At 45.4% G+C, this 21553-nt stretch overlaps 1 pseudogene; it reads left to right on the top strand.

Annotated features, from left to right (window-relative positions):
* The first annotated feature begins 21148 nt into the window (after nt 1-21148).
* On the top strand, nt 21149-21263 carry LOC139036873 (U2 spliceosomal RNA; annotated as a pseudogene).
* The last annotated feature ends 290 nt before the right edge of the window (nt 21264-21553 follow it).

The raw sequence follows: 21553 nt of genomic DNA, 5'->3' as shown, positions 1-21553 counted from the left end.
TCAAATATTTAATTAGCCATGCTTGGGGAGGGGGGAGGTGAGTCATAATCATCTATTCAACTTGCTGAATAACCAGAGAAAAGGCAGGATCAGAAAAATCATCTTAAACACAGGCTTTCATAGCCTTTGTACCTGTCAGGGCCAAGAGAGGGAATTTTCTAACTGGCACTCAGATTCCTCCCTGCCTGCAGGACTCTGAAGACACAGGCTCCCTTCTCAGCCCAGGGCCCAGAGGCTGCATTCAGGGTGGGGCTGTGGGGAGGCCTGGGGTCAGGGTGCCCCGTGTCCCCCTCTGGAGCTCCTACCCATCCTGAGAGGTCACAGCGCCTCTTCTCCTCTGGGCAGTGTCCCCATGTCCTCTGTCACACACCTGTCCCTTTCTGCCCTGGCCTGGACTCTGTGAGGAGAAATGAGGCTGTGTGGGAGACACAGGCACTTTGAAATGAATGATACCAAACCCTCAGAGTTGAAGGGAACCCAGAGGCCTTTCAACTGGAGCAACAGGGCCCAGTTTGCATCCAACCAGGGCACCACTCTAACCAAGACCACAATGTTACACTTTCACACACAAGGCCATTCTTTCTGCAAATATGCACTGAGCACTTGCCGGTGGTGTAAGCGCTGCTAGGTATCCACATGACAAGACAGTTAACTGTCTTTGACTTTCTGGCAAAGAGTCATTTTCCAAAAGTTACAAAGAAAACCATGATGTGGACACATGGCGAACACAGTGACATTTTGGACCTCGAGGAAGCAAGCACCAAGACAGGGCCGAATATGTAAGACATTTGTGGGGTGAGAAAAAAAGACAGGGAACAGGAGGTGGCAGGGAGGGCATGACAATGATGGAGGCCCGATGGCTGGGGAGGGACGAGGAGGGGGAATGAGGAAGAAAGGGTTGGCAGAGACTGCGGGCAGCTCTGAGAATGGACTGGCTGGCCCGTGGGTAGCCCCAGGGCAGAGGCTGCCCTTTTGAAGATGTGGGCAGAAATGGCCAGGCCCCAGTACCCCACTGGGCTGGGTCACTGGCCAGTCCTGACTGTGGCACCAGACCCCGAAGATGCTCTGGCCACGCTCGTCCAAGTAGTCCCCCTTTAAAGGTCACTGAGGAGCATGCGTCCACAATCCCCAGTGCACGGCAAAGACATTTAAATTATCAGATGGTTAATGACACAATAACAGGCTGGCAACATCAGTTCAGAAGGGGCCAGGAGAGGAAATAGGCATACACAGACAGATACATGTTTATGTACATAAACACAGAGAGAGGGGGTTGGTGGGGAGAGGAGTTAGAGAATCAAATTTCAAAATGACATTCAGACAGATTGGGAGTTTGGAATTGACATGTACACACTATTGTATTTAAAACAGTTAACCTCAGGAATTCCCTAGTGGCCCAGTGGTTAAGAATCCACTTTGCAATGCAGGGGCACAGGTGTGAGTCCTGGCTGGGGAATAAGAGTCCGCATGTCTCGGGACAACTAAGCCCGTGTATGCCACAATTACCAAGCCCAAGTGTTCTGGAGCCTGTTTGCCACAACTAGGACCTGACGCAGCCAAGTAAATTTAGATAATAAATTTAGAATAAATTTAGACCACCAGGACTTCCCTGGTGGTCCAGAGGCTAAGAGCCCACACTCCCAATGCAGGGGGCTCGGGTTCCATCTGGGAACCATTAATAGACCCCACATGCTGCAACTAAGACCCAGTGCAACCAAATAAATATGTCTTTAAAAATAGATAACCAACAAGGATCTAGTTAAAAAACAAAAAAAGCACTCAAAACTGTTTTTATTACCTTGTGGGTTCATGGTCCACAAGGTAATAAAATGGTTACCATTTAACATATACCCACAGATATATAAAATAGATAACACCAGTGAGGAAATGGCAGCCCACTCCAGTATTTTTGCCTAGAGAATCCCATGGACAGAGGAGCCTGGTGGGCTACAGTCCATGTGGTCGCAAAAAGTCAGACACAACTGAGTGGCTAATAATATACTAAGGACCTACTGAATAGCACAGGAAACTCTACTCAGTATTTTGCAATAACCTAAATGGGAAAAGAATTTGGAGGAAAATATGCATATATATGTACAACCGAATCACCCTGCTGTACACCTGAAGCTAAACACAACACTGTGCATCAACTATATGCAAGCCAAAGTCACTCGGTCGTGTCTGACTCTTTGCAACCCCAGCCTGTAGCCTGCCAGTCTCCTCTGTCCATGGAATTCTCCAGGCAAGAATACTTGAGTGGGTAACTGTTCTCTTCTGCAGGAGGTGTTCCCAACCCAGGTATCGAACCCAGGTCTCCCGCATCGCAGGCGGATTCTTTACCACCTGAGCACCAGGGAAGCCCTCTAATACAAACTATAAATACATAAATAAATAAAATAGCTAACATTTGCGGTTACTCTTGTCAACTGGTCAGAAATCATTTTCTCTTCTACTGGACAAAAATCATTTGCAATTTATCCATTTCCTGAAACTTCACATGTAACTTTGGCGTCTAGGCCCTGAGTCATGAGTCAAACGGAAGCATTCCCTAGAGACCCAGGCACTACAGGCAGGCTCCATAGGTCATGCCCCAGCTGTGATTAGGCAAGACGTCATTTCTGTGCCTTACTTTCAAGTTCTGGATAATTAACACCTCCTCGGGGAGCGTCCATTCTAGCAGGACAAAGACACAATAAAGAGTCAGCTAAGATACTGTGGGACAAATGTGACTCCACGTAATCAGCCCATGTCTACACCTGAAATCAGAACAGGGCTGGGGCACAAGCACCTCCCCAGGAAGTGGCCCTGACCTGAGCGGAAGGATGGAGAGGAAACCGAGTGCAGGGAGGCAGGGAGGGGACCTAGCGAGGAGGAAGCAGAAGGAAAGGGCACCAGGCCTTGAGGGTCACCTTCTAAGATATGCAGGTAATTCCAGAGGGCGGGGGATGGTCCTGGTGAGACAGGCTGGAATCTGCGCCCCTTTGCTGCAGGGCTTACACCTGGACAAACATCGTCTGAGCAACAAAATACAAAGAAACTATAAGGGACTAAGAATAACTGCACATGTGTGCAGCAGGACAAATTATGGACAAGATAAAAAAGATCAAAAACCCAACTGCTGCTTCTGAAGAGCTGGGAGCATAAACAAGGTATCCGGAGTTGGGGTGCGGTGCGGGGGGGAGCAGAGTACTTTGCATGCACCCTGCACTCATCACCACCTAAGAGGTGGGCAAACCATATAAGCTATGCCTTCAGGCTGAACCTGGGACACACCCCTACTCACCACCTCAAGGAACCACCTCATCACCTTGCAGAGCAAGCAAGGGAACCCACTGTTTGTTCTCACTTCCCCTGCTGCAGTAGGATCCCAATAAAGCCTTGCCTGAATTTCTCAGGCCTCTGATCAATTTCTACTGACTAAAGAGGCCAAGAACCCTGGTCAGTTCCTGGGATCAGGTCAACAGTGACACTGGCCAGGACAGCAGGTAAAATAATGATCATCTTGTGCACATGCTCAGGAATTGGGATTTTTATCCTGAATGCAGTAAGGAGCTGCTTTAGGATTTGAAAATGAGAAAAGGAGCACTATCTCTGTTGATCAAGATCACCCTAGCTGAAGTAGGGACAGTGGACTGGAGGGAGCTAGAGCTAGAATCTGTGGATGGGCCCTGAGGCTGCTGCTATCATCTAGGTAGGACATGATGGTGTCCAAACTGGCATGGTGACCACTGGGGAACCAAGGAGATCACAGGGCAGGTGCCCAGGCTATGGGGACACTGGAGCGCCTGACCCTCCATCCATGCACTTTACCTGTTAGCCACAAATAGGTCATCCGAACAGGGGATGCCAGGGCCAAGAAGGAGACCCTGGGGGCGTCAGAGTTCTGTGAGCTGTGGAATCAGCCTGCCCAAGCTCAAAAACTACCTGACACCTTCATTGTCAATAAATCTTTACTGAGCGCCTATGTGTCAGGCCCTGGCTGGCCAGAGATAAGGAAAAGAATGGAACCAACGCTCTCAGAGAGCCTACAAACTTGGGGGGCAGGGAGCAGGCAATAAACACAAAGGGAGCTAGTTTAACTGCACTGAACTTCCTGCGTCTGTGGTTTGCTGTGCCACTAATTTCAGAAAGTTTTTGTCATTATTATATCAGGTATTTGTTATGCTCAATTCTCCATCTGGTATGCCCATCATGTGTGGTGTTACATCTTTTATAACTGTCTCCATTCTTGGATGTTCTAGATTTTTTGAAAAAAGTGTTGCTGTTTGGGAAGTTTCTACTGATGTATCTTCAAGCACATCACTTCTTTTCTCAGCTGTACTGAGTGTACTGATGAACTCATCAAAGGCATTTCTCATTCCTGTTTTTTTTTTTTCTTCCTAGCATTTCCTTTTGTATCCTCCTTATCTCTCTGCTTACATTCCCATATGTTTTTGCATGTGGCCTACTTTTTCCATTAACAGATTAATCACAGTTAAATTCCCTGAGTGATCATTTTTAATATCTGTATTGTATCTCAGTCTGCTATTGATGCATCCTTTGTCTCTTCGACAGTTTTTGTTTGGTTTGTGGTGGGACTCATGATCTTTTTGTCAAAAGCTGTGCTGCATAGCAGAAACTGAGGAAACAGGTCTCTTCTGTAAGGGTTTATGATTCTCTGGTTAGGAGCTGGCTTTGTTTCATTTTTTTTTTTTGTAGCTATGAGTGCCAGAGACCTTAAATCCCTCAGGTGCCCCTGGGTGTGGTTTCTGTCTCCACTCTTGATTTTGGGCTTTCCCACACCTTTCTTCTCAGGGGTGGTCTGTGTCTTACTGCTCACTCAGCTGCACCCCATCCTTATTATGGGGAGCCCTGCTGGTGTTTAAAAGTGGAAGGGAGGCAGAGAACACTGTCATCTTCCAATTAAATCTCAGTTCTACAGTGGGGGTGTGCCTCTTGTCTGTGACCTTCACAAACATCTCTTTTTGGGCAGTGAGGCAGAAGGACCAGGGGGAGGGATGCTCTTCCTGGGACAAGGTGGAGCCTGTCCCCTGGGCTCTGATATATTTCACAAGGACCACACCACTCTTCCTTCACCTCAGCCAGAGCCCTGGATCTTAGACCCCACCATGACAAACTGGTGGGATTCCTGGAGGTAAAGCTCAAAGAAGTGTGGGGTCCCCATAAGACTGCACATCCTAGGAATTGGGTGCTCTCACAATTGAGCACACTCAGCCTCCAAAAATTCATCAAAATGACCACTAACATATCCCTACCAGTGTATGGGTCCAGGAGTTTCAGCTCTTGGCTGGGACCCTGGATTGTCACAGATTTCACGGCTGTTGTTTGCCCAACAACCTCAGTTCTCTAATGGGTCCCCCCAAAAAGTTGCTAATTTTCAGTTTTTCCAGCTTTTTCTTATCATAAGGATGGAAGTGAGAACATCCAACCTCTTTACTGGTAAAGTCAGGAAATAATTTACTTTTAGGCAGTGACACGTGCTGGAGAATTGACTGGGGAAATGGAGACCAGTTACTGCAAGGTCACAGAAGCCTGTCTGTGGAAGAGACATAAAGTGCTGGGAGGAACCAGCTTCATGAAGATCCAGGAGAGGATGCTCAGGCATCAGGATTGACAAGTGTAACTTCTTGGAACAGAACGGCCTGCGTGGCCAGAGCACAGGAAGGGGCAGAGAGGAGGGAGAAGGGAGACTGGGCCAATGTCCTGGGTGAGGATGGGCAGGGCTGAAGCCATTAGGCAAGGAAGTGATGTGATGTGACTCGTGTGCAAATGACCCCTCTGGTTAGAAAGACCGTCTGTCCAGGTTTGCCCAGGACAGTGCTGGTTTCTGCCTCTTTCCTGGCGTAATTTGTCATAGTGCCTCCTTTCGTTTTAAAGAGTCCTAGTTTAGATGACATCACACGATTCCCCTTGACTCTGGCCACAGGGAGGAGGCATGGACATGGCCATGGTGGAAGCTGAGGGGTCCACTGGAAACGAATACAATGAAGATGAGCTGGGGGGAGGGCGGTGCTGGACAGGGTGGTGGCTGGGGAGCTGGGGACTGACACCCCTGGAATGTGTGGTAGAGACGGAGCCAGGGACAGACGCAGGGGCAGGAAAGAGAAGTCAGGGACTCATCAATCATGAGTCACCCTCTCACCCTTATCATCTCGTCTCGTAAATTCCATCTCGAGAGACTCTCAAGTCTGGTCATTTTGCTCCCGTTCTCACACCCATCCTGTGAACTCAAGAGCCCCCTTCTATTCCCACGAGCACTTAGCATCGTCCCTCTTGACGGCAACACAGCCTCTGGATCAGAAGCACATGTCAAGAGCAGAGCTTACTTCACATGGGTCAGAATGGCCATCGATAACATATCTACAAATAACAAATGCTAGAGAGGGTGTGGACAAAAGGGAACCCTCCTACACTGCTGGTGGGAATGTAAGCTGGTGCAGCCACTATGGAGAACAACATGGAGGTTCCTTAAAAAACTAAAAATAGAGCTATCATATGATTCAGCAATCCCATTCCATTCCTGGGCATATATCCAGACAACATTATAATTCAAGAAGATATAAGCAACCCTATGTTCATAGCAGAATTTCTCACAATAGCCAAGACATGGAAACAACCCAAATGTCCATCATCAGGTCAATGTATAAAGAAGACATGGCACATATTAATATATGCAATGGAATTCTACTCAGCCATAAAAGAATGAACTAATCCCATTTGCAGCAACATGGATGCAACTAGAGATTATCACACTAAGTGAAGTCAAAGACAAATATGACATCATGTATAGGTAGATATTAAAAAAATGAACTTATCTATGAAACAGAAACAGACTTGCAGACACAGAGAACAGACTGGTGATTGCCAAAGGGGACGGAGGAAGAGGGAGGGATGGGTTCAAAGTTTGAGGTTAGCAGAGGCAAACTATTATATATAAGATGGATAAACAAGGCCCTACTATATAGCACAGGGAACTATATTCAGTAACCTATGGTAAACCATAATGGAAAAGGATATGAAAAAGGATATGCACAGAACTGAATCACTCTGCTGTACAGGAAGAATTAACATTGTGAATCAACTATACCACAATTAAAAAACACCTTGGCAATCACCACCCTCACCGCTTCCCACACAGGACACCCTATCATTCCTTCAGTACCCTTCCATCCTTTGGGTCCCTGAGGACTTCTGCCCAAGGTTCCCTAGCATTTCTGCTAACTAAAATTTTCCCACCTTTGATGAACACATATGGCACCTCCTCGGTGGAGTTCTCCAGCCAGCTGTTCTCTCCCTTCTTTGAATACCCAAGGCCCTCGAATTTCTCTTTCATGACCCCTTACATAGTGCATCTTATAAATCAGTTATTTGTGTTTCTCTTCAGTCTTCAACTAATTTGTAAACTTTTGAGGGAAAGAGTGATGTTTTTCCACCAATCTTCCATCCTGCAGAGAGCTTGGCACATCACAAACAGCTCTTCATGGTGTTGAGTGTGGCAGGCTGTGTGAACGGCCACAGCTGCTTTGGATGGTTTGACCCTGGCAGGTCTAGTCCTTGATGCACAATGAAGCCAACCATGTATGAAACTCTTCATGGGTTCCTCACTCTGACTCATGACTGAGTGGTCCAGGCTTGGCCCCAGTTTCAAGTCCAGGAGTCGGACCCTTTGACTGAAGTCCCCTCATGTACTAGCTGTGTGCTTTGAGCAACTCACTGAACCTCTCTTACTGCCTTGGGTTTCTTATCTGCAAAGCATAGGCAGTAACAGCACTTGACCAGGGATGCTGGGGAGATCCCACAAGATAAAGCAGGTAAGATGCTTAGCAGAGAGTCCAGTATGTAGGACATACTCCTTATCAGCCACATGACTGATGGAGTTGAGCCCTGGAGAAGGTCACGACTGCAGACACTGATGAGCTGTGATCATTTTATTACATATTTTACATTTATTTTTTTTTAACTGGGAACACTCAAGACTGGAGGGGTGAATGGGGCCTGCCGTAGGAGTGTAAAAGGGCACCCCTTCTTTGAAGAGCAATTTACCAAGAACCTTGACCCACCAGTCATTTCCCATCTGGGGAGTCTAGATTCTGGAAATTCACAGAAATACAAAAAAAGCTTACTCTGAAAATGTTAACCCCAGAATTATGAATAACAGCAGAAAACTGGAATTGAGCAAATATTATCTAAGGAAATACTTAAGAAAATTCTGGTGTGATATAATGCAAAGTATATGCAGTAACAAAGAGCATATTTACAAAGATCTCTGAATAACTGAGGGAAAAGTTTATAAGGGTGAGTGAGAAAAGCAGACTACACAAACTGCTAACTGAACATAATTATGTAAAAAGGCATGTGCATGAAGATGGTGTATAATATGGTGACGCTGGTTTAGTCGCTAAGTCATGTCCAACTCTTTGCAACCCCAGGGACTGTAGCCCGTCAGGCTCCTCTGTCCATGGGATTTCCCAGGCAAGAATACTGGAGTGGGTTGCCAATTCCTTCTCCAGTGGATCTTCCCAATTCAGGGATCGACCCCAGGTCTCCTGATTGCAAGCCAATTCTTTACTAAGACACCATAGCAAACTGTTAATACTGGGTTACCTCCAAGTGATGAGATAATGAACAGTTTTCATTTTCCTTTTCCGACAGTTTCTAAAATGAGAATATACTGTTTTTCAAATCAGAAAGAAAAATCGTGCTATTTTTAAAGATGTGTGATGCTTGCTGGGTGCCTGTGCCAGTGCTGCCAGCAGGGACGCCCCAGCCATAGCTCCTGAGCAACATCCGGCCCGTGGAGTCATCTTTCTGGACTTCAACGATGTCCCCTGAAACACGAGGACATGGATTTTCACCTGTCTGAAGGCAGGGGGCCAGGTCAAGCATGATCTGAGAGGCTTTCCCAGCCCTGATGGCGTGGCAGGGGCGGCCGTGGTGAGACCCTTTCTTTTCTCAGTGAGATGGGTGGTTAGGACCAGGCTGACCAGAGTGACAGGAGGGTAGAGCCCATGTGCTCCTCCACATCACCATGCCAAACAGGTGATGGCAGAGGACCACTTGGGGCTGCAGATGCCCAGGTGGGCAGGAATTTCAGGAAGAAGAGGGAGCTGGCTGTTCTTTCCTCTCCTGGGGCGGTGGCCCTGCCAGCTCTCCTTCACCTCAAGGCCCCGACTGCTGGCCCTCAGGGTTTCTCAGGGATGTCTGTGGTCCCCAGCTGCTAAGACACCTGAGGTGTCCAGGGCCCCGCAAGGAAAACCCCATGTCCTTCCTGCTCAGCTTCTCTCCTGGGAACTGGAGGAAGACCACAGCTTCCATTCTGAAAACTCATCTGGGGGCTCAGGAGCTAGAGTGGGAATACGGAGCTCGCTCTGGCGGCTTCTCCCTGGAACTGGCAGCCCAGGAACTGACCTTCCATCATGGGACCCTGCATGTGGCTGAAGTGACGAAAGTTCTTCCTAAGTTGTAGGTCAGCCTGGGATGAGCCAGGAATCACACTGGGCGGATGCGGGCACAGATCAACTCATCTGATGGCCCAGTAGGTGCCTGTGGATCCACTGGCCCGTGTCACACGGATATCCCACCCATCACTGGCTATGTGAGAGGGAAAATCCCTCAGTCGCTTTAAGGGCCGGTTTCCCCGTTTGTACAGTAAGAACCCCAGCGGCCCCCGCTGCAGAGGGACACCCTGAGGGTCAGATGAGAAGATACGTGGGAAATGCTTCTCTGGTGCCTGGCACAGAGCAAGGGCTCAAGAAGTGGCTAATTCTTCTGTGAAGCTCTTCTTGGGCTCAGCATCACTGCAGGCAGGGAGTGGGATTCCAGAGATTAAAGCACATTCCTGCTTCCCTGGTGAGGGAGGACCCTCCCCAGGAAACGGTTAAACAGCTAAGCAGTGGGTGATTCAGTGCAAAAACACTGGGAGGCAGCAAGGCTATTTATAATAGCATCGGGCTGGAGGCGGCCATACGCCCAGCCGTCCTGCAATGACTAAGCAAAGCTTGGAACCTTGCGACCTGCTGGGCGCTGAGGAGTCGCTGGAGATGGCTGGCGAGCCGCTGATGTCCATACAAGGAGAGAGGCCTCCAGAATAATCATTTCCAGAAGGAGGTTACAAGACGGCGTGTGCACACCACTTGCCGTGATGGGTAAACAGATGTCAAGTCCTCCATGGAAGTCAAGAGGGACTTGGAGGGGCAGAAGCAGTCTAAAGTGTGATGCTCCTCAGGTACTTTTTTCTCCCAACTACTTAAGTCTGGGGTGTTCTGAACAGTTATGGGGCACCCAGGAAGGTCAGGGGAGTTGGAGTGGGAGGAGGAGGGGGAGGCTGAGGAAGGGTTCACAGAAAGGAGGGAGGTTTCAACAGATGTGGACACATTTGTGGGTTTAAATACAGGAGCAGAGATGCCCTAAGGGCACAACTTGGCTGCCCCTCCCCCACCAGTCTCTTTGGCCAAAGAGCGTTAAGAGCTCTGATGGGCAGCAGGAAAAGTGGGTAGGCGACAGCAATGGGTGGCCACCCTTCTCCATGGGGGCCAAGCTGTTTGTATGCAGAGCTTTACAGCTTGTCTACACCAGCTGGTGGACTCAGCACCAGGTCCTCCCCGAGTCCAGCCCTGATACCTACACAAGGTGGGGGAATGGGGGCCTGATGTGGGAGGGGTTCCTGATGGGCTGTGTCTCAAGGAAGAAGAGGGGCCCCTACCAGGGTTGGAAAGTTTAATTCATGAAGATGCCTATAAGCCTCCAAATAGGGTCCCAGAGATGCCAGAAGAGCTTGGACGTAGCTGAGAAAAATTCCCCTCCATCCTGCCAGACCAGCAAAGGCTGCAAACCATGAACAGGGTTTCTGCGGCCTGTTTGAGCTCTCAACTCCCTGGTTTAAGTTTATGGATAAGTCAGCCGACTGTGGCGTGGGTCTGGCTTCCATCCCCAGCCTGAACCTGGAGGCATACAGAACAGACGCTGGAGTCCACCAGATGTGGGTCTGGATCCTGCCTCTGACACTTAACTGTGACCTTGAGAAAGTTTTCAAATGTGTGTGAGCTTCATGTTACTCATCTATAAAATGGGGGCTAGTTATACCTCCCAGTGGTATCTGAGGATTGGCCATAATGTGGATAAGATTCCCCACATGAGAGACTCAACGAGTGCTGAGTATCAGCCTCTTCCTGCTGCTGCACATGCCTGTGATGGAAGAGACCCCACATTTGTGGGACAGTCACACACCAGAGACACACACCGGAAGCATGAACAGGGCTACTCCCCACCCCGCACCCCACCCTGCTCCTGTGTCCTCGGCTGCTTGGGTTTAGGGGTCTCCTGACCCTGCTTCCCTGGTCATAGGTGGTTCCAGCGTCAAAGACAAGTGCCCCCTGCCAGCAGGTAAGGGTGGTGCTCAGGGTGGGTTGGGAGACAGGCAGCAGCTGCTGCAGAAGCTTGAAGTGAAGGAAAAGTTGCTCAGTCATGTCCGACTCTGCGACCCCCTGGACTATACAGTCCACGGAATTCTCCAAGCCAGAATACTGGAGTGGGTACCTGTTTCCTTCTCTGGTGGATCTTTCCAACCTAGGGATCGAACCCAGATCTCCCACATTGCAGGTGGCTTCTTTACCAGCTGAGCCATCAGGGAAGCCCACTGTGGAATCTTAGCTTCAGAAGGTTCCAGAATTCCCAGGGAGTGCCCCTACCCTACTCCAGGGTGGACCAGCCACCCGTGTATAAGAAGAAATGGGCATTTGGTCCTTGTCCCTGGCTCCTGATTCAGAGCCTCTCAAAGTCTTGGAATCTCTGGTGATAGGGGGATTGGGGTTTCTTTTGTCCTATTCTTTGGTCTTTGGGAACATCTCTTGGAATTTCCTGGGTGATGAGAGAACTTTTTGTTCTAATGGGGTAACTCCTGGTGGGCCCTAGATAACTAAAGATGGAGCAAGTTTCCAGAGACCAGACCACAATTAGAAGCTAGGAACTTTCAGCCGCAAACCCCAACCTCTGGGGAGAAGAGAGGGACTGGGAACTGAGTTACTGATCAATCATGTCTACATGATGAAGGCTCCATGAAAATCCCAGTGGCACAGGGTTCAGGTTGGTGGACACATCCATGTGCCAGGAGGGTGGTACACCCCAAGAGCACCCTTCTGGCCTCACCCTGCGTATCTCCCCATCTGGATGTTCATACGTATCCTCTGTGAGATCCCTTATAATAAACTGGTAAATGTTAAGCGCAGTGCACTCCTGAGTTCTGGGAGATATTCTAGCAAATTATCAAGGGAATCCCTGACTTAGAGTCAGTTGGTCAACAGTAGAGGATGCCCAGGACCTGTGACTGGTGTCTGAAGTGGGGGCAGCCTTGGGAAAAGCAGCCCGTAACCTGGAGGTTTGCCCTCATTCTGGGTCATTAGTCTCAGAGTTGAGCTGAACTGCTCAACAACCAAATGTGCTGGGAGACTCAGAGAACTGGTTCTGGCATTGGAAGTCACCCCACTATCTCAACTTTCAAAGTGACAGGAGACCCCCCACCCCCATAGTGAGAGAAACATCACAAGGACAATCTCATGAATGAATGGCCCCAGGGAAGGGCCTCTGAGAACCTCCTGAAGGCACACAGAGAGAGACTTCAATCCCACATCAAAAGAGCCAGACCCAACCAGAAACAAAATGAAAAGACAACCTACAGAATGGCAGAAAATTTTTGCAAACAATGTGACTGACAAGGGCTTAACTTTCAAAACATACAAACAGCTCATACAGCACAATATCAAAAAACAAACCACTCAAAAAAATGGGCAGAAGACCCAAACAGTTCTCCAAAGACATACAGATGGCCAGTAGGTACATGACAAGATGCTCAACATCATTAATTATTAGAGAAATAACAAACCAAAACTGCAATGAGGTACCACCTCACACCAGTCAGAATGGCAATCATTAAAAACTCAACATTCAAAAACTAAGATCATGGCATCTGGTCCCATCACTTCATGTCAAATAGATGGGGGGGAAAGTGGAAACAGTGACAGATTTTACTTTCTTGAACTCCAAAACCACTGTAGATGGTGACTGCAGCCATGAAATTAAAAGATGCTTGCTCCTTGAAAGAAAAGTTATGACAAACCTAGACAGCATGTTAAAAAAGCAGACATCAGTCTACCTACGAAGGTCCATATAGTGAAAGTTATAGTTTTTCCAGTAGGGCTTCCCTGGTGGCTCAGGCAGTAAAGCGTCTGCCTGCGATAGGAGACCCCAGTTCAATCCCTGGGTCAGGAAGATCCCCTGGAGAAGGAAATGGCAACCCACTCCAGTGTTCTTGCCTGGAAAATTCCATGGATGGAGGGGACTGGTAGGCTACAGTCCACAGGGTCACAAAGACTTGGACACGACTGTGTGACTTCACTTTCCAGTAGTCATGTAAGGATGTGACAGACCACAAACAAGGTTGAGTGCTGAAAACTGATGCTTTCAAATCACGGTACTGGAGAAGACTCTTGAGAGTCCCCTGGACAGCAAGGAGACGTAACTAGTCAATCCTAAAGGAAATTAACCCTCAATATTCACTGGAAGGACTGTTGCTGAAGTTGAAGCTCCAGTACTTTGGTCACCTGGTGCAAAGAGCTGACTCACTGGAAAAGACCCTGATGTTGGAAAAGATTTAAGGGCATGAGGAAAAAGGAGTGACAGAGGATGAGATGGTTGGTATCACTGACACAATGGACATGAGTCTGAGCAAACTCCAGGAGATAGTGATGGACAGAGAAGCCTGGCGTGCTATAGTCCATGGGGTCGCAAAGAGTTTGACACGACTGAACAACAACAAAGAAGTCTACAAATGATAGATGCTTGAGAGGGTGTGGAGAAAAGGAAACCCTCCTACACTGTTGGTGGGAATGTAAATCAGTGCAACCACTATTGAAAACAGTATGGAGGGTTCTTAAAAAATTAAAGGTACTATATGATCCAGCAATCCAACTCCTGGCATATATCCAGAAAAGACAAAAACACACATTTGAAAAGATACATGCTGTTAGTTGTGGATGTGTTGTATATAACCTTTCTTATGTTGACATAGGTTCTCTCTAGGCCCACTTTCTTGAGTGTTTTAATCATAAATTGGTATTGGATTTTGTCAAAAGCTTTTTCTGAATCTACTGAGATAATCATATGGTTCTTATTCTTCAATTTGTTAATGTGGTGTATTATAGTGACTGATAAACCCTACTTGAGAATGGTGCATGATCCTTTTAAGGTGTCATTAAATTTGGTTTGCTAGTCTTTTGTTGAGGAATTTTGTGACTATGTTCATCAGTGATACTGGCCTATAATCTTTTTTTGTGGTATCTTTGTCTGGTGTTGGTATCAGGGTGATGGTGGCCTCATAGAATGAGCTTGGGAGTGTTCTTCCTCTGCAAATTTTTGTATGAGTTTGAGAAGGATGGGTATTACACCTCTTCATTGAAAGTTTGATAAAATTTGCCTGTGAAGACATCTCGTCCTAGACTTTTGTTTGTTGGAAATTTTTTAAACCACAGTTACGATTTCAGTACTTGTGATTTGTCTGTTCATATTTTCTATTCCTTACCTTTCTAAGAATTTTCCCATTTCTTCCAGGTTGTCCATTTTATCGGCATATAGTTGCTTGTAGTAGTCTCTTACAATCCTTCATATTTCTGGGGAGTCAATTGTAACTTCTCCTTTTTCATTTCTAATTTTATTGATTTGAGCCCTCTCCCTTTTTTTTCTTGATGAGTCTGGCTAAGGGTTTATCAATTTTGCTTATCTTTTCAAAGAGCCAGCTTTTAGATTCATTGATCTTTTCTGTTATTTTCTCCACCTCTATCTCACTTATTTCTGCTCTGATCATTAAATTTTCTTTTCCTGTACTAACTTTGAGTTTTGTTCTTTCTCTAGTTGCTTTAGGTATAAGTTTAGGTTGTTCATTTGAGAATTTTCTTATTTCCTCAGGTAAGATTGTATTGCTATAAACTTCCCTCCTAGAATTGCTTTCTTTGTGCCCAAAGGTTTTAGACTGTCATTGTTTCATTTTCATTTGTCTCTAGGTATTTATTTCTGCTTTGATATCTTTGGTGATGTTGTTTAGTAACATGTTATTTAGCCTCCACATATTTGTGTTTATCACAGTTTTTCCTTGTAGTTGATTTTCTAATCTCATAGCACTGTATTTGGAAAAGGTGCTTGACATGATTTCAATTTTCTTAAATTTAATGAGGTTTGCTCTATGACCCAGCATGTGATCTATCCTAGAGAATGTTCCATGTGCACTTGAAAAGAATGTGTATTCTGCTCCTTTCAGATGGAATGTTCTATAAATATCAATATAAGACAACCAAGAGCTAACATCATATTCAATGATGAAGAGCTGAAAGCATTTCCTCTAAGATCAGGAACAAGGATGTTCACTATTGTCACTTTTATTCAACATAGTTTTGGAAATCCCAGACACATCAATCAGACAAGAAAAAGAATCCAAATTGGAAAGGAAGAAGTAAAATTTTCACTGTCTGCAGATGACATGATACTATACACAGAAAATCTTAAAGATGCTACCAGAAAACTACTTGAGCTCATCACTGAATTCAGTAAGGCTGCAGGATACAAAATTAATACACAGAAATCTCTTGCATTTCCATACACTAACAATGAAAGACTGGACATAGAAATTAAGGAAACAATCCCATCTACCATCACATTGAAAATAATAAAATACCTGGGAATAAATCTACCTAAGGAGGCAAACGACCGGCACTCTGAAAACTATAAGATACTGATGAAATAAATTGAAGACGACACAAACAGAAAGATACGCTGTGCTCTTGGACTGGAGAAATAATGTTGTCAAAATGACTATACTATCCAAGGCGATCTACAGATTCAATACTATCTCTATCAAATTATCAATGGCATTTTTCACAGAACTAGAATAAAAAGCTTTTAAATCTGTATGGAAACACAGATGACCCCAAACAGCCAAAGCAATCCTGAGAAAGAAAAACGGAGCAGGAGGACTCAGGCTCCCTGACAACAGACTATACTATAAAGCTACGGTAGTCAAAACAGTATGGTACTGGCACAAAAACAGAAATACAGATCAATGGGACAGGACGGGAAGGCCAGAGATAAACCCATGCACCCGTGGTCAAGTAATCTACAACAAAGGAGGCAAAAATATACAATGGAGAAAAGACAGTCTCTTCAATAAGTGGTGCTGGGAAAACCAGACACCTACATGTGAAAGAATGAAACAACATACACAGAAACAAACTCAAAATGGGTTAAAGACCTAGAGGTAATACCAGAAACTATAAAATTCTTTGAGGAAAATGTAGGCAGAACACTCTTTGATATAAATCAAAGCAATATCTTTTTGAATCCACCTCCCAGAGTAATAGCGAAGGACAGGGAAACCTGGTGTGCTGCAGTCCATGAGATCACAAAGAGTCAGACATGACTGAGCAACTGAAAAACAACCCAGAGTAATGAAAATAAAAATAAACAAATAGGATCTAATTAAACTTAAAAGTGTTTCACAACAAAGGAGACCATAAACAAAATGAAAAGACAACCCACAGAATAGAAGAACATATTCACAAATAGAGCAATAGATTAATCTCCAAGAAATACAAGTATCTCATGTAGCTCAGTATCAAAAAAAAACAAAGATGGGTGAAAGATCTAAGTAGATATTTCTCCAAAGAAGACATACTCTAAGGCAAAAAAAGAAAAAAAAAGAAAACCATACATGAAAATATGCTCAACATCACTAATTATTAGAGAAAGACAAATGAAAACTACAATGAGGTATCACCTCACACTGGTCAGAATGGCCATCACCAAAACATCTACAAATAATAAATGCTAAGAAAGGGTGTGGCTAAAAGGGAACCCTCCTACACTATTGGTGGGAATGTAGATAGGTTCAACCATTATGTAGAAAAGTATGGAAGTGCCTCAAAAAACTAAAAACAGCACTAAGATACGATCCAGCAATCCCATTCCAGGGCATATATTCAGAGAAAAACTGTAATTCAAAAAGATACATGCACCCCTATGTTCACAGCAGCACTATTCATAACAGTCAAGACATAGAAACAATCTTAACTGTCCACTTAGATTGACAGAGGAGTGGATAAGGAAGATATGGTATATATATATATATATATACACAATGGAATCCTACTTAACCACAAAAAAGAATAATTATGCCTTTTACAGCAACATGGACCTAAAGATGATCATACTAAGGGAAGTGAGTCAGACAAAGACAAATGTATGGTATCACCTATATGTGTAATATTAAAAAAAAAGAAAGATAAATGAATTTGTTTACAAAACAGACTCACAGACATAGAAAACATATGTTACCAAAAGGGGAAGGAGGGGAGGAATAAATTAGGAGTTTGGGGTTAACATATACACACTAATATAAAATAGCTAATCAACAAGGTTTTACTGTATAACACAGGAAACTGTATTCAGTATCTTGTAACAACCCACAAGAGAAAAGAATCTGAAAAGTGTGTGTGTGTGTATACATATATACAAAAAAACTGAAACTCACAACTGAAGCTAACATTGTAAATCATATATATATAAAACTGAAACTCATATCTGAAACTAACACAACATTATAAATTAACCATATTTCAAAAAAAGAAAAATCAGGAGACAAGCCCATCTTTCCCTTGGACCCAGGTTTACTTAGGGCACTTCAGGGAGTCTGAAAAGTGAGAATGTTTCTCAATTTTTTCCCTAAAACTTTACTTCCTAATTCATCAATATTTCTTGTTATAAAGATTCTAGATTATGTGAATGGTATGCTATTATTCCAGGTTTTCAAAGGATGAAATATTACCTTTCATTTTTTCTTTTTTCCTCAACTTTTTATTTTATATTGGAGTGCTGTTGATTAACGAGGTTGTATTAAGTTTCAGGTGTACAACAAAGTGATTCAGTAATATATATACATGTATCTATTCTTTTTGCAATTCTTTTCCCAATTAGGTTGTTACAGAATATTGAGAAGAGTTCCCTTCTTGTTGGTTATCTATTTTAAATATAGCAGTGTGTACATGTCAATCCCCAAATCCCTAACTATCACTTCCCACCCTTACCCTCTGGCAATTATAAGATTGTTCTCTAAGTTTTTTAAGTCTGTTTCTTTAACACCACTTTGAACAGTCTTTAAAGAGAAGTTCTAGTTTCTTCTGGGTTTTTTCAAGAAATGCCAGCAAGAGTCCAGCATCTCAGAGCTTGTCACACGGAGCAGCCACCCTGGCACCTGATGCAACCATTAAGGAAAGGAGGACACAGGGACAATAAACGTTCACAGAGATCTTCAAGCCCCTCACTGCAGCATCTTCTCCAGTCTCCTCCCTGTGTCCCCATCTCAAAGCCTCTCCCCACTTGACATCTCCTCCAATTATCTCAGATACTTCAAACCCAAACTGTCCAAAAGCAAGCTCATGGTTTCCTCCCAGCCCCAGATGCCAACACCCACTGACCCCCACACCTAAAGTTCCACACCAGTGAATGGCATCCACCTCCATTACTGAAATGACACCACTAGAAAACTGTCACCCTTATCATTTCCTTCATCCTCACCACCCACACCAACCCATCACCCAGTGCCAACCATTTCACCCCCTCAGCATCTCTAAACCCACTCACTGTGCACCACCTCCCCGGTGGCCGCCTCAGTCCAGGCTGCCTTTATCTCTCGCCCAGTCGACCATGGTGGCTGCCTCTTAGGATCCACTCAGATTCTCTTCCAATCTGATGCCCCACGCCACATCTACAATGATATTTTCAAAATGCAGGGCTGCAATCAGCTCTCCCTGTCTGAAGCCCTCCAAGGGCTCCCAGGGTCTTAAGGTAAAACCCAGTTCTCTAAAGGGAGCCTCCTACACTGTTGGTGGGAATGTGAACTGGTACAGGCACTATGGAGAACAGTATTGGAGGTACCTCAAAAAAAACCAGAGCTACCACATGATCCAGCAATCCCACTCCTGGGCATATATCTGGACAAAACTATAATTAGAAAAGACACACACTCCTATGTTCATAGAAGCACTATCTACAATAGGCAAGATGTGGAAATAACTTAAATATCTATTATCAGATGAATGAATAAAGATGTGATACATGTACACAATGGAATATTACCCAGCCATAAAAAAGAGGGAAAATAATGCCATTTGAAGCAACATGGATGCAACTATAGATTATCACACCAAGTGAAGAAAGCAGAAAGACAGAGATCATATGATATCACTTATAAGAGGAATCTAAAATATGACACAAATGAACCTCTCTATAAAGCAGAAACAGATTCACAGACATAGAGAACAGATCTGTGGTTACGGGGTGGCGCGGGGGGTGGGTAGGTGGGAGAAGGAAATGGGAGAGAGATGAATTGGGAGCTTGAGGTTAGCAGATGCTAACTATGATATATAGGATGGATTAACAACAAAGTCCTACTGTATAGTACAGGGCACTATATTCAATATTCTGTTATAAATCAAAATGGAAAAAACATTTAAAAATGGATATATATGTATGACTGAATCAGTTGGCCAGAGAGCAGAAATTAACACAATACTGTAAATCAACAACACTTCAATTAAAAACAAAACAATTCTCTAATAAGCCTCCCGGGCCCCTAGTCAGATGCCCTTCTCTGTGCTCTGCCCACCCTGGCTTCTGCGTCCCCTACCAGGTCTGGTGGCTCTAACATAAGCCTTTGCATATCCTACTCCCCACATCCAGAAGGATCAAAGTCCAGCACAACCATCCCTTCATCCAGCCATCCCATGCTGCATGACCCATCTGGGACTCTGTTCAAGGCTCCTTTCACTGAAAACCTTCCCTGGCTGCTCAGACTAAGTGTGACATTTATAACAGACTCCCCCTTCAGTCTTATTCTTTTCCTTCCTCAGAATATGCATCTCAGTTTACAACTTCCTATCAGTCATCTAACTGCTGGATTGACTTCTCTGATCACTACTGTATCCCAGCCCCTTTTCACACTGCCCAACAAATAGAAAGGTTCTTGACAAGTATCAACTGAATGAATGAATGAATGAGTTGAGATATAGAGCCTGACTCATCATTTGATATTCCAAGATTTATGGTCTCACAAAAATAGGCCAAGGCCACAAGTTCTACATGTGTACAGAAATAGGCAATTACGAGCGGGATGGGGTATTGGAACGCCAGAAGGATGAACAGGCAAGTCATCACACAAACGTGTGGTTATGCAAAGCCACTCTCCAGAGGAGAGAGCACAGGTGGGGAGGGGAGTCAGGGCCAAAGGCTTGGAGCATCACCCCAATTCCCCTTGGGGAGTAAACCTCTGATTTCAGAATGGTTCCTGGAGTGGCTCTGAAGAGTGGCGAGGGTGTTGTTGGTGATCAGAGTCAGAAAGGGCCCCATGGGTATTCCTTTGGAGGAATTCTTAGGGAAAACTAAAAGAAATTCAAGTTCAGCATTGCTTCAAACCCATGTGACATTCTTTCTTGTTTCAATGCCAACAGCACCACTGTTCAGAAATACAAAAAGGAATCTTGAGTGCAGGATGGCATAAGACAGTTATATATCCCCCTAAACAAGCCCCCCAGCCCACAACTGTAAGGAGCTGAGCCCCTAATACCACGAGAAGAGGAAGTGGCTGTTTATTAAGACACAGAGAACAAAGCAGGGCACCTACAGCTGCCTTGTGCTGGGCTGACCAGTCCTTGTGCCTGAACAAAGCAGGAGCTCACAGCCTGGACAACGGCTGGCACAAACACACACGTGGGTGAACTCCGGCCAGCACACATGCACACAGACTGTGAAGGACAAAGAGGGTGGTGGTCTGGCTGGTCCTAGACAAGGCCGATCATCCCCGCTCTCCCAGTCATGGCTTCCATCTGGGGAACCCTGAAGGTTTAGGGCTGGGTCTCACGGCACCATGATGGTAAAGAAGTGGACCTCATCAACTCCAGTTCCCCAGGCCAGGCTCCTCTCTTATTGATTCTGTGGGCACCAGACTCTCCTGAGCAGGAGGAGGGTCTGGTCTTGACTTCACTGCTCCATTTTACATGAACGGGCAACTTGATGTTACCAGGAATCTAAGCTATGCTATGGATTTAGCTATACTATTGCTTCTCAGCCTTTTAGCTAAGATCAAGTGTGGTATCTGTTCTCAGTGAAGCTATGAGCCATGCTGTGTTCAGTTCAGTTGCTCAGTCATGTCTGACTCTCTGCAACCCCATGAATCGCAGCATGCCAGGCCTCCCTGTCCATCACCAACTCCCGGAGTTTACTCAAACCCATGCCCATCAAGTCGGTGATGCCATCCAGCCATCTCGTCCTTTGTCATCCCCTTCTCCTCCTGCCCCCAATCCTTCCCAGAATCAGGATCTTTTCCAATGAGTCAACTCTTCACATGAGGTGGCCAAAGTATTGGAGTTTCAGCTTCAGCATCAGTCCTTCTAGGGAACACCCAGGACTGATCTCCTTTAGGATGGACTGGTTGGATCTCCTCGCAGTCCAAAGGACTCTC

The sequence above is a fragment of the Odocoileus virginianus genome, chromosome 9 (genome assembly GCF_023699985.2).
Source record: "Odocoileus virginianus isolate 20LAN1187 ecotype Illinois chromosome 9, Ovbor_1.2, whole genome shotgun sequence".
In the NCBI taxonomy this organism is placed as follows: Eukaryota; Metazoa; Chordata; class Mammalia; order Artiodactyla; family Cervidae; genus Odocoileus; species Odocoileus virginianus.
The sequence above is the reverse complement of the archived record's forward strand: the minus strand, read 5'-3'. Positions and strand labels throughout refer to the sequence as shown.